This window comes from Epinephelus moara, chromosome 14 (assembly GCF_006386435.1).
Source record: "Epinephelus moara isolate mb chromosome 14, YSFRI_EMoa_1.0, whole genome shotgun sequence".
Classification (NCBI taxonomy): domain Eukaryota; kingdom Metazoa; phylum Chordata; class Actinopteri; order Perciformes; family Serranidae; genus Epinephelus; species Epinephelus moara.
The window spans coordinates 24,851,801-24,866,216 of NC_065519.1; the positions used below are offsets into that span (position 1 = coordinate 24,851,801).

The 14,416-nt window shown below is 42.7% G+C and overlaps 1 protein-coding gene across 6 annotated transcripts in view; it reads right to left on the reverse strand.

Moving 5' to 3' along the window:
- The window catches only part of LOC126401041 (AT-rich interactive domain-containing protein 1B-like), a 192,237-nt gene that overhangs the window by 86,654 nt on the left and 91,167 nt on the right, over window positions 1–14,416 (reverse strand). The window lies entirely within an intron of this gene.

The following is a 14,416-nucleotide window of genomic DNA, read 5'->3' on the forward strand; positions in this document are numbered from 1 at the left end:
CAACGATAGTGCACTAAGAAAAAAAAATTCTGGTGAGGCAGGGTGTGCATGTGTGTGTGAATGTGTGTGTGTGTGTGTGTATGTGTGTGAACGTGCGGGAGAGAGAGAGGGAAAGACTGAGCAAGAGCACAGGGTAAAGACTGTAAGATGTGATGGGCTGGCTGGCTTTCAAGGCCCACTTTGTAGCTAGAGAGCTGAGGCTGGGATCTGTGCTAATGTGTATGTGACTTTCTGTATATACCATACATTTGTGTGTGTGTGTGTGTGTGTGTGTGTGTGTGTGTGTGTGTGTGTACCCCTCACAGCCAAATGGAGAGAGTGAGCACTTCAGCAATGACAAGTAGGTAAACAAAATCATCCGTGCAGAAAAAAGAGAGACAGCGATGGACCACTACAGGGGGAAGATAAGGAAACAAGGAAGAAGGATGGACATTTCAAAGAAGGGAGGACGAAAGGAAAGGATGTATGATAGACAAGCAGGAATAAAAAAAAGAGATGGGGAAAGGGAAGGTGTGAAGAAAAAGGGAACAGCATGCGAACAGAAAGCGAGATGCAGGAAATTAGAAATAGGGAATAAAGGATAGAATCATGAGGGGATTATAATAAGGGAAGAAATTTAACATCTATGCAAATAGAGGGTCTAATTTTCTGAAACATGTTTTACGACTATGGATCACAGTTTGAAATGAAGTAAAGTGAGATTGAAAAAAGGCAAAAATGAAAGTAAGAAAAGAGGATGAAAAGGAGAGGAAACAAAGAGAGGATGAATGAATCAGAGCAAGGAAGCAATTTAGACAAAAACAAGGCAAACATTGGAGTTAAAGTCAAGGCTAGTAACAATTCAATATCACACTGTATAAATTATACAGGAGGCTGCTCCATTATGCATTTGCAACCAAATGTAACCAAACCGTGATCACTGCTCCTCAGTGCTGGAGCCTCGTCGCTTTGCATGACAGATAGCCTGCGCAGACAGCCACGGCATTATGGGAAATCACCTCATGTCTCCAGGTGACCAGGGGGCCTCTATGTATCGACAGCATTGTTTTCTAGCCACTCCAACTAAATCACACCGGAGTAAGTAGTTCGTGTTCATGAATACTGACACGCGAGTGTGCATGTGTTATTATTTGAGTATGTTTATTTTATGTGTATGTGCCGCATGTGTTGCGTGTGAGCGAGTCTTTGAACATCTGTATGCGCCTCTGCCTCCCTATTCCTATTCCTCCTCCCTGTGTTTCCTCTCCATACAGCTCTGCCATGATGAAGTCCGTCGCAGGGTCCCCGACCCAATATCCAACGCCTAATAAACTAATACATCATTAATGAGAGGGAAGGGAGGGAGAGAGGGATGCAGAGAAAGAGAGATGCACTGAGTCCACTGCCAGGCGATGGCGAGCTATTGCTCCACAGCTCAATAGGCTTTCTAACAAGGCTCTGTCCTTGAGAGAGGCTGCATACTAAAAACTTCTCCATCGGCCGCCGTGCCAAGCAAGGGGAATTCATAAACAGAGGGCAGAGAGAGAGGAGGGAGGGAGGGAAGGAGGGAGGAAGGGGTGGGGGGAGGTAAAGGAGGACAGATGAGAGAGAGGTTCTTAGACATGGGAGGGAGGGAGGCGGAAAGAGAGGAAGGAAAATAAATCATGTTCTGCTTTAATTGTCCTTCTCTTATCTGACTGTTTGGTTTAGGTCAGACTGTCTGTCTGACCGACTCACAGTAATGACACATGATCAATAACCAGTTTATTAGTTTGTTTGTATGACTATTTCAGCCTGAGATGTGTGTGCATCTGCGTGTGTGTGTGTGTGGAATAGAGAAATCCCATGGGTATAAGTGGGTAGTAAAAAGAGGGCGCCACTTCGCTTTACAGCATCTCCATAAAACCGAGCGAGGGACACCCTGAATGCATCCTCTCTCAGGTAGACGCTGTGTTAACACATATGCAAAAACACCCCTACTGAGACACATCGCTGGACACACACGCCCACACAGACACAAATAGCACAAATAAGTAATTCGGAAGGAGAAAGAGGGGGCCGCAAACCACTCCTGTCAGATGGATGTACACTCGCACTCGCATGCACACACGCAGAGATGCTCGCACGCGCACACATGCACACACAAATTGGACGTCTCTAAGCAAATACTGCCGCGGGCCTCATTTGAATAGAGATAATTGAAAATCAGACTTGTTTATCAGGCTAAATAGAATGACAGACACTCACAAAAGGAGGCAGAGAGAGCGAGCTTAGCGAGTATTAGCATAATGTTCATGGCTGAATGATTTCTAGGTCCATTAGGCCAGGGAAGGACATTCGAGAAGTTCACTTTTCATAGCTGGGGCTAAATGCTGAAATATGACTTCATTTTGAGGTGTTACTTTAAAATAATGTATTGGCATTTCAACACTGACGCGAAGGTGGTGGTGGTGGTGGGGTAGAGGAAATAAGCTACATGAAATTAAAAGAAGGAGAGAAAGAAAGGAGCGAAGAGAGGAGGAAGGGTGGTTACAAATGCTCGGGAGAGATTCGGGACACTGTCCAAGACTTTCATTATCTTTGATGCAAATTATCAGACCCCATAATTAGGCCTCTCATATCACTCTCTCTCTCATTTCTTCTTCGTCTTCTTCTCTTTATCTTGTTGTGATCAATGAAGCACAGTATGGGGTGGAGAGGGGTGCCATACCCTTCTTATGGAGCTTGTTTCTCTCGGGGCCCCTGGCATGGCTCGGCGCCTGGGCGTCCCCTTCAGAGTAAATCCATCTCTGATTAGAGCCCGTTCAATTAGTCTTCCAAGACACACGATACGCACGCGATGCACTCTCTCAGTATGAAACAACGGCAGCGAGAAATGAAAAGTGATATTTGGTGCAAATCAAAAGTCAATTTACTTTAACACATTGCATTGAATTATGCAGGAAACACTCCCATCGTTTTCAGCTGAACCGAGGGGAAACAACACCGTCAACACATGCAAAACAAAGAGAACGTAGCGAGGTTTCTCAAAATACGACCCGACACGCTGACATCTGTAAGAGTATTATCAAAACACACAGGAAAAAAATCTCCGGTAATGTGTGCAGAACAGGATTACGCCAATGTTCCCCTCTAATTCACATCCAAATAAAGAGCCACCCGATTCCATTATCAGCTGAAATCCAGTGCCCACTCTCGTCGATGCTATCACTACAAAGCTTTGAAGCAGCAGGAGCAAGAAAATACAGCAAATAGGAGAATCCTCAGGCCAAAGCCGAAATTGCCTCAGGACAGCCCTCAGACCATACAACACTGCCCTTGGCCTAACAAATTAGAACCACACAAAAAAGGGAAAATCCTATTACCTGGAAGGAAAGCCACAACAAAAGTCTGCTGCGATGCATTCTGCAGCTTAACTGGAGATGATACTGTATCAGATAACATGACAACGGTAGAAAATCGGAAACTTAACAAGACAATAAACAGAAAAACAGAGACACAGATAGGCCTGGTGCACCCACACTGGAAATAACATCTCTAATGCTCTAATAAAGTGAGAGCTGCATGTTCTCCTGCACTGTGGCAAACACTCAGAGCAGACATCCCTCCTTTTTCATGCTTAACAGATGGTGCCGAAGTACCATATTTACCAAATAAGTTACCACACATCTTAAACTGACTGACAAAAAGCAAAATATGCAACATTTGAGACCAAAATGGACCTGATGCAAGAACATTTTCAAAATTGTTTGCTTCACCAAAGTCCAATTTACACAAAGTTTGTGCACTTATTTCTGTTTTAAATCCCATAAAGCAACCTGTTAAAGTGAATACTGTCGGTGCACTCTCAAATCGAAGGACCAAAAACCTGTAGTGCTATTTACAATCCAAAGCTGCCCCAAAAAACATCTGAACAACTCAACAGCAGTGTCTCTTTCAAAAATAATGGCGCAGTTACTCAAGTTAATCCTCAGACCTTGTTGTGAGCAGTTTTACTGTATGTAGGGACAGTTTTCTTTCTACCACACTACACCTGCCAACCGCATCACCGTGCAGAAGGAGATGTGCATCTACTCATGGGCAAGAGGCTTGTGCTCTTGTTACAGTGTGAGATGTAAACATTAATGGTGGCCTCCTCAGCTGAGCTGTAATGTTACCTAGCTCAGTGGTGCTAGGTGAGCTAGCAGTAGATGTATGATTCCTTCTGCACAGTGACACTGTTGGTGGGTGTAGTTCAGTATAAAGAAAATAGTTCCTACATAAAACTGCCCACAACAAGGTCTATCAAGGGTTATCATGAGTAACCGGGTCATGATGTCTGTAAAGAGGCATTGCTGTTGATTTTTTCAAATGTATTTTTTGGGAGCTTTGAGCACCACAAGCCGAGTGCCATCCAGTTCTATTATATTTAAGAGATGGCAGACATCTCTACAGCTGATATCTCCAACACTTAGCAACTCACACCAAAACAATCTAGATTGATAAATAGCACTACAGGTAAGAGGAAAAATACGTGCCTTTGATTTGGGGGGTGAACTGTCCCTTTAATTTGCAATTATTAATACTCAGTTAAATATTATGCATACTTTACATACATGTACACAATATGTCATGTTTACTGGCTATTTCTGTGGATGTCATCATGGATGATGGAGGTAATTAGCATATCTGGATGCTATCCATAATGGCCATGGGAGTCCTGGGCAGCAAAGGGGTGGAGTGAGAAAGAATAGGCAGGTTGTACTGTTTTTGTTTTTGTGTTTGTTTTTACTTCCTCTTTATGTACACTCCCTTAGTTCATCATGCCAGGGGTTAAAGGGTAGGGGTGGTGTGGGTAGGCTCGAGGAGAACAAGGGAAATGTTGGTAAGAAATGATGGTATTAAACTTTGCCTTTTGGCATGTTTATGACAGTAATGGTGCTCACCCCCTTACACAAACAAAAAATAAACAATAAATCACAAAAGTTTTCTGAAAGGTATAATATGGGATTTCCTAACAAAACAATGCACAGACTTATACCTAAGAAATCTCTCTCAATCATAACTTATGACCCACTAGAAGTGTGTGGTGGTGTATTTATCTGCAGAGACTCTGCCCTCTACCTGTACTTTTCTTATTTTCCTCTTATTTTGCTGAGGTAGGGACGTTCCTGGGCACAGCACTCAGATGAGGTCGGGACTTAATAAAACAGTAGCGACCAGGTGCTGGACCATAAACAGTATGCATCCAGGAGGGAGCTTCAAAAACTGCAGACAAAACTCAAATAAAATGCAAATATAGCGAGGCAAAAAGCCAGGAGTTTGATTTTCATCTTCACTGTTGATACTGTTTACAAAGAGTGACTGACAAATCCTGTAGAGTTTACCTTTAAAATACGCATCCTGCTATTTAAAGGTCCAGTGTGTAGGATTTAGGTGCCTCTACTGGCAGAAATGGTGTAAAATATTCATAACTATGTTTTCATTAGTTTATAATCAACTGAAAACAAGAATCCTGTTTTTGTTACCTAAGAATGAGCCGTTTATATCTACAAACGGACAAAGCAAACTGGCTCTAGACAGGCTCATTTGCATTTCACAGTGGCCACTATAGTTCTCCTACATGCTTGGCACATAGGAGAAGTATCAGTTCTGCAACCTTACCACAAGATGCCATTAAATCCTACACACCAGACCTTTAAGAATGAGTGGCTTGAGTGTACGAGCCATTGTCTCTGTGTCACATTCGGATTTCAATTTAAACAGGGCGAATGGCCTTAGGCCTCCGAGAGAGACACACATGTAGGCTGTGACTGCAACGATTAGCACTAAAGAAGAACGTGTTGTGACTGACTTACAGCTCATGGCTATGGCTAGGGTTAATGTTACATGACACATATACTTTCAGGATGCTGCTTCAATGAAAGATTGTGTGTGTGTGCAATGTACTAAATTAGAGAGGGGGAAAGGCAACACATAGGTCTTCTTCAGTCATGTATGTGTGTTGTATGTGTGTGGTTGTGGGGGAGTATCTCCCCTGCGATACGTTAATGATGGGATTAGTTGTCTTTGTGGAGGAAGAAGCACTGGGAGTCATCTGGAGGACTTGCTGTTCTCCCTCTACTCATTCTCCCTGCTGATATTTATAGTTTATTAGGTGAAAATATGGCTATAATCAAAACAAAATTTCAAAGGAAGTGCTCTGAACATGACAGATTCACAACACAAAAGTGAGCCAGATAAAATATACGCGTGGGTAATACATCAAAGACGCACATTTATCCAAGTTAATATCCTGGCTCACTGCCCTTGTGTCAGGTACAGACATCCAAAGGTAAAAGTCAAAGTCAAGCTTCCCATTTCCCTGGTGAGATGGGGTGATTAGCAGAGGGAAGAAAAATGGCAGAATCGAAGGGTGAGGTGATGGAGGTCCTCATAAAGACCCTCTGTAACACAATAAACTCAACATTAATTTAAGACAGTTTCATAATAAACCTGAAGCCAGCCAAAGAAAAACAAAATAAAAAGGCAAAGCTGGCAAAGTCATCCAATTTATGATTGGAGTTAGTTAATTATCATTCCGTTAAATTGGCAGTGTGAGGTAAAGCCAACCAGGAAATTAACTGTTAATGAAACAGACATGAAAAAGTTTGTTTTAAGATAAGATGAATAAAAAACCTGTCCCATTTTCACCATTACTGACACATTTTAAGAGCATTTTAGAACTTGTGATTAGCAAAGGACAGACGAGCCGAGAAAACAAAGACACCGTTGACTTGTTGACCTCAAAATGCCCGAACCAACAGCAATTTTTCCTCCCATTAACGTGTCCGTCCCCGGAACCCCAACACATTGCGATAAGGCAAAGGACACAGTCGGGCAGAGAAATATAGACACCGACAAAAAGAAAGAAAAGAAAAGCAGAGGGCAATGACACTCTACCTCCTCTGGGAATGGGAGGATGTGGGGGAGCAGAGGAGAGGAAGATGAGGAGAGGAGGTTGGGAAGGGGAAGAGAAGAGGAGGAGAGGGCAATTTGGTTTCCACTCTTCTCTAATCTAATATGTGTAACTGTGACTGATTCTCTGTCCTAAACCAGGACCCCAGACACAGGGAAAGGGCACCAAACTTCTCCGCTAGCCTGGGGGAGATGAACCAAGGAGGGAGAGGAGCTGGAGAGGGAGAGGGAGAGGAAGAGGGAGAGACAGAGTGCGAGAAGGGCAAAATAATGTGTCAGCTCTGGTGAAAAAGAGCGATAGAACCAATTCCAGAAATGGGAGAGAGATATTCCCAAAGCTTGTGTATTATTGCCAGGATGTTGGACAAAGCAAATATCTAATACAGCGCAGTAAATCCAGCAAAGGTGTCGAGGTGTGTGTGTGTGTGTGTGCGTGAGAGAGGGCGAGAACTCCACAGAGAAGCACCAAATCACACATTTTTCACACCACCACGAGAACATGCTGACTGTAAAGCAAAAAAAAAATATGTGTGTTTCTCTCAGTGTGTATGTGTCTCTTAGACTCAGAAAGAGCAGCGGTTATGGTCGTGTTTGGCGACTCCCACTGCAGCAAAGCTAAGGTTAGCTATTTGCTCTTTTCACACCTCACGGGGTAAAAAAAGACATGGAAGCATTGGGGAAATTCAGCTATTAAGACTTCCCAAATCCCCCTTTTCACCGCGGGGCAATATCCAGTATGGCTAGCTCTTGCTTTGAGACACTAATACCTACCGAACTGACACACACACACACACACACACACACACACACATACACACACACATAACACACACACATACGTACACACAGCCATAGCCATGGTCCTGCATTCTCCATTAGCTTATTGATTTTGGGGGGGAGAAAGGGTTTAGGGCAAGATCTCTCTACGGGGGATGGCTCAAAAGGCAAGGTCAGCAATGCAATGCAGTGTAAAAACACACACAAACACACCCACACCCACACCCACACACACACACACTTTTCTTAATTTCTTTTAGTTTTGGACTTAAAGAAACAATTAATAGAGTGAAAAAATATTGTAAATTTGATGTAGTAAAGCGAAATACCAGCGCAGTCGGCAAAAGAAAATGTTGGCATTGTACATTTCTCAAACTGCGGATACGCTGCATTTGCATGTTTCATACGTATCATATTAGTGTGTCTAATTACATATATATGAGCTGACTACTTTTTCACATGAATGAGTCTTTTTAAAAGTTACTTCATCTTTTAGTTCCTCTTAAATGAACACAAGCATCTGCGGTGAAAACAAAACAAAACAAAACAAAAGAAAGGTCTTCCCCGTTTTTGCAAAAGTAGTCGCACCAAATCCTCAAATTTCCAGAGATACAAACAAACAAACAGCTCCTCACGTTCCTGACTTCAAACACAAGGAGAGCATCCTGTGTTGGAGTCGCCCATCAAATGAAGACTCGGTAAGCAGCAGGGACAAAAAAAACAAACTATTACACGTGCAAATATTTTCACTGTTTTATCTGAACTGCTACTTGATTTTATTTATTATATTAAAAGCTGTTTCGACGGATTTAACAGCAGAATGTGACTGCGTCTGTCACAGGGTTCAAGCCAGTAAATGAATAATTGACTGCAAGAAGTAAGAGACATGGCCATATTAACCTGTTGGGGAATTAATCATGTTTAGAAATATGTACAATGTGAACTCATTCTAAACTGAAATATTCAAGGTCATAAAAATAGATTTTGACACATGGCCCCTCTGTAAGATAGGTAATCACATAATAATGCAGAACCTAGCACACAGATCGTTGTGTGTGGAGATGAAACTTACAGAAACTTTGATCTTATATCAGTTGATTAATTTAAATAATGTGAAGAATATTACATAGGTGTGGCCAGAAAAACATTTCCTGAGGAGGTGGGGTCACGCTTGGGAATATGGACTGATGACCATACATGAGTATTTGCTTTTGGACACGTATACAGATGAAGAGGCATAGTTCTTCCACTGTCTTACTCACAATATGATCTAAAGAACACTGATATGACAATGTCATTTGATTCATCGGATGTCGTCAAAATTGATCAAATCCGGACGCAACAATCGCCACGTTCACATCTCACTCATCCACAAGTGGCCAAAATCCAAAGCATTCTTAATCCACAATGGCACATTACAGCCCTATCTCTAATGCAGCTCTCACAAATGTCCCTTACAGCCACTCTTACATTCTCACAATGTATTCTCAATGTCAAATCGCAGCGCCATTCAACCGTGCGCCTCTGAAGAGCACAGACACGGAAGCGTTTAGGCATTTAGTGTGAATAATGTGGAGACACACACACTCTTAAGTTACTCTGTGGTGTGTGTGAGTGTTAGTGCGTCCCTGCGCGTGGTGCATATTCAGTGTGTCAGAGATGAGTAGCCATGCACGGCTCTCAGATAAGGCCTGCTACGGGGCCCTTAGAGGGACAAGCAGAGCGGGGGAAAGAACATCTGAAAAGGCACATTCTTCTGCGGCGATCAGAGAAACCCTCACACAGCCAGCTCTCGTCTGGATCACTCTCTCTTTATCCCCCTCCTTACTTTCTTTTTCTTCCTCTTACATTCTTCTTACCCCCTCCTTCTTCCTCGCACACAAAGAAAATACGCATTAATCCAACACCTGTGGTTTATTTATTTCATTTTATAGCCTTCACATTGGGGTTAGACCACGCTATGATCTCTGGGTGTGTGTGAGGTAACATTTTGGGACCTGAACTTGCTGTGATTTATGTTCTTTTGTGTTTGCTGTTTGTGCAGCCAAGATGAGGAATGGATTAACTTAATTAATGTTTAGGTTCTATGCCTCGGCGTTAAGTGGATTTCTAAAATATATGTTAAGTTTTAAAATGATAAAAGATATTAAACTGACCCTCTTTGTTATCTTAATCCATTTAGACTAGACTATAGAGGTGTAAAAAAATAGCAATGAACTTTAAAAAAAAATCACTTACCTACACGATGAAGACGCAGCACAAACAGCAACAAAGACATAGAGGAAGAGAGAAAGGCCATAATTATAATGCGATCAGCACTATGATATCACTGTAATTACTCATACATTCCATAGTATTTGCATATAATTACTGCCATGCAAAAACATGCAATTCATTAATTTTACATGGCTGCATTACAACAGGCATTTGGCATATAATTACATATATTCCCAGGAATGTTTCCCAACACTGGTGACACTTTACTGTGTAAGTGTGTGTGTCTGCGAGTGAGTGTGTGTGTGTGTGTGTGTGTGTGTGTGTGTGATGTGCTCTGTGTAAGTGGTTGTTGGATCATTAGTGCTTTTGAGATTCACAGTAGATTTCACAGTCTTATAATGACTGTGTTTGCACATGACAGAGCGAGAAAGAGAGGGAGAGAATTAGTGTTATTACCATAGAAATGGAGGGATGAGCCGAGTGATGGAGAATAAAACGGAGAGATATACAAATGCATACCCAGAACTTAAACTGCATAATGAGTACTTAAGCATGAGAGAAGGGGGAAAGGAAAAAGGACAGGAAACGTACTGATTGGCTGTGTGGATGACAGACACAGACATTGGCCAATAGCGCAACGGAGGCCCTCCACCATTGAGGACACAAACGTACACACGCTTCCCCATCTCCCATCCCTGTCACACTGCCTCTCAAACTCCCCCTTTCCCTCCTCACCTCCCCTCCCCTTTTCTCTTCCTCCTATTTTCAATCTCCCTGCTCTCATTTTAATTACCCAGAACGGCGGCGAGGAGCCTGCGCGAGAAATTAAAAAGGAAAATGGAGAGCGGCGAGGAAGGGGAGAGAGGGAGGGATGGAGTGAAAGGTAAAGAATGGAAGGAAGGGGGAGGTTTTCGTGGCTTCAGATGGGATGATAAACAATCTATCCCTTTAAGTGAATTAGAATTGGAGTAGGGGGGATTGAAAATGGATGAGGAAGGAGGGGTGATTTTTATCATGATGGCAGCAAAAAACACACCGCGAGGTCAATGAGGTTAAAAGCGAGTGGAGTGGGACGCAACAGTCGACGTGAGTGTCAATTCACAAATCACAAACACACTCGCTCTTGAAGATACCCCTAATGGGTGCTGAGACACATTTTGACATTTTCTTCTAAATTCTATTTCTGCGGAGTGTGTGTGTATGTGTAGTATGTGATTGTATGTCCCTTCGCTGTGTCTCAAAGGGTAACATGTCCTTCTTCAGTCTCCCAGGGTGAATGTGTCCCTGTTGTCACACTGTGTATGTGTGCGTGTGTGTGTGTCCCTTGGAGCTTTGCTGCTAGCCTCTGGATTTCTATCAGCACATCTGTGTTGCTGCCACTGTTAGCCAGGCGTGTAACACACACACATGCACATACACTCACACACCACACACATGCACACAAAGAGCGACAGGAAGGAAGGAAAGCAAAGCAGAGAGGGGAACGGGGACATGATTTCAAAAGCGCTGAAACGAAATCCTCCAGAGTTGAGATCACAGAAACACTAAAAAAAGAAAGAGATGAAAGCGCAGTCGCTCTCTTTTTGAGCTTTTTTAACACACAAAACATCGCCCGTGCATTTCGTTTTTTTGGAAGGTAAAAACTCTGCCATCAGTTCTGCGTCTTCTACGTTTGAAAACTCTGTTCGGCTAATACTTTTTTTGCAGCTGGTCCTCTTCCTCTTGTGTCGGAAAATGATTTGCCGCTCTCATCCCCCTAAAGACATTTTAATAATTCTCTCACTTGCCATTCTCCCTCTTTCTCTTTCTCTCCAGTCTTGTCATTCATTCCTCCTATTTTACCCTCCCGATCCTTCATTTTCTTCCACCCTGCTGGCTGCTTCCCTCTATCATTGGTTTGTAATTTAAATATTCAGACTTTTTTTTTTTTTTTTTTTAAAGTGCAAGGACAAAGTTATTATGGCTGAATTCTCTTTCCTCCCTTCCTCTCATTTTCCTCCATCCTGCCTTGTTCTCATCTTCTGGAGAGTGAGCGAAAGACAAAGATGTGTGACAGAGGGAGACAGAGAGAGATAATGAGTGGTACGTGGGGAAGAAAAAGAAGAAAAGTTGCTGGACAGCAAAATAAATTCTTTCCAGAATGAAGAAGAGAAGGGCAGAAGGTGAGACAGAGATGCTTACGGACATATAAAAGACAAAGGAAAGACTGGAAAAGAAAGAGAGGGACAAAGGCAAAGACAATGGGATAATAAAGATAGAAAAAGACTTGATTGTCCTGATTGTTGTCTGGTTTGGCGCCAACAATGTCAGGTAATGATGATGATTATCAGGCCAGAGACAGAGAAAAGAAGTTCCAGTTACAGAGCATCCAAAGGTGATGAGAGAGTGGAAGACAATATAAAGACAGTGAGGAAAAGGACAAACAGGAAGAGACAAATGGGATAGAGAGGGTCTGATGGAACGAGGTTGTGTATGTACAGTATGTGCAGACTGCAGCGTGTTGGTTGCTCTGTCTGAACGCAGCAGGAAACTCAATGGACTGGGGTCCTTCATTATGCAGCCCGAGCACGGCTGACTGAGGAGCTGCCTGTTTAAACAGCTAAACCAAAACGCATAGTCGACTTGTGTCACACCGCCTGACACACACTCACACACACACACACACACACACACAAAGATAGACACACTTAATGCATATGCTTTCATATACAAATTAACCCTTCCATTTTTTCACACTCTCTCCCTCTCACACACACGCACACAAAAAGTCACACATTCAACTGACACGCAGACATTTCTGGACGTACACACATTCCTGTTCGAGGTACATGTAAATGAGGTGAAGCTTGCCTTGTGCTTGCATCTGCATGGGAACAAGCACATGCATAAACTCAGGTCTGAATGCAAATACACACACACACACACACACACACACACACACACACACACACACACACACACACACACACACACACAAGCACACAGAGCCATGCTGAATTAAATCTCACAGTAAAGACAGCTGCGACATCGCTGATACACTTTCTTTCATTCTTTGTTTCTTTAATTACAGGGACAAAAAGAGGCAGGACAAACAAGCGAAGGAATGAGAGAATGAGAGAGAGATTGCTTGTTGGAAACTAGATGTAACGCTCCTATTGCAAAGGAGGGGTCAGTCATTATTAGGGAGCACAGCGTAATGCAAATGGACTGCTGTTATTACACTAACTCCAACCCTGTGCCAGCATCTGTCTCTCTGCTACACTTCCCAGAGCTTGAGGTTTAGCTACAGGTTGACCTCCTGCAGAATAGAATTCCTATTCAGTTGGAATAAGCAATTGGCCCTGCAGTCCTTGCTGCTGGTAATATCCTCTGATGACCTGAGTGCCGCGTAGACAGCCATGCATCTCTTCTGATACAGCTTCTGCTTTTCACCTGTCAGGTGAGAGCTAAAGTAGGAACAACATCCTGGAGGTTTCCCCCGTCACTTCACTTCCTCCATAAAGACAACCTGACCAAACAGCTGGGAGTTACTGTTGTGAGCTGACAAGGATGTGGTCAGCAGTTTCCCACTACAGCAATCGACTAAAACTGATCATATAAATAAAATAAATAATCAAGTCGAGGCAAGTTTATTTCTATATAACATTTTCGATTCAAAGTGCTATACAGAGTGCAAAAGAAACATAAAAGGACATTTAAATACAATTAAAAACAGTCATTAGGGCCGGGTCACAAGCCATGTCTTTTACCGCCCAGAAAGCATGAGGTCGGGCGCTGGGTGCTACTCTTGTGCCTACTGTGTGCCAACTTTCAAGGGCGCGAAGGCAGGTTGTGCCTGACATTGCTAAGCGACCATAACCAGCACCGTATCATAGCCTACTTACCAGAAGTCCCAAGTGTGGAGCTCATTTCCTTCCAGGCATAGTTTTGTAAGTGTGCAATAGGCCTAAAATATTGTTCATAGGGCAAGTGTAAATCTCTGAATGATCAACTGGGCTTCATTTATCATAGACTGATGTTTATGAAGGAAAGGAAAGATATCTGATAGCTTTGATTGGTTATAGACGTCACATGACATCCGGTGCATGTTGCTGCATTCCAAAAGTTCAACATGATTTATCTCAGGGCACTGATGTCACCCTGAAAAATAGGCACTTGGGAACACGCTTTTGAGCCAACTTCAGTGCATCAACATTGAAAACAATGGATTTATGGGCACAAAAACACAACCAAGATGATAGAAAATACAAACAGGCTAAAATATAATAAGACAGATATAAGATACAAGAATAAAAATTCCAGTGCAGTCGCTAAATTGAATAATAATTTGATTTATTAAAGGGCAGCGGCACACAGAAAAGTCTTCAGCCTTCGTTTAAAAGAATTGAGAGTTGTATCTGACCAGCATCTTTCTAGAAGTTTGTTCCAGATGTGGTGCATAAAGGCTGAACACTGCTCATCCATGTTTAGTTTTGACTCTGGGGACACAGAGCAGACCTGTCCGAGG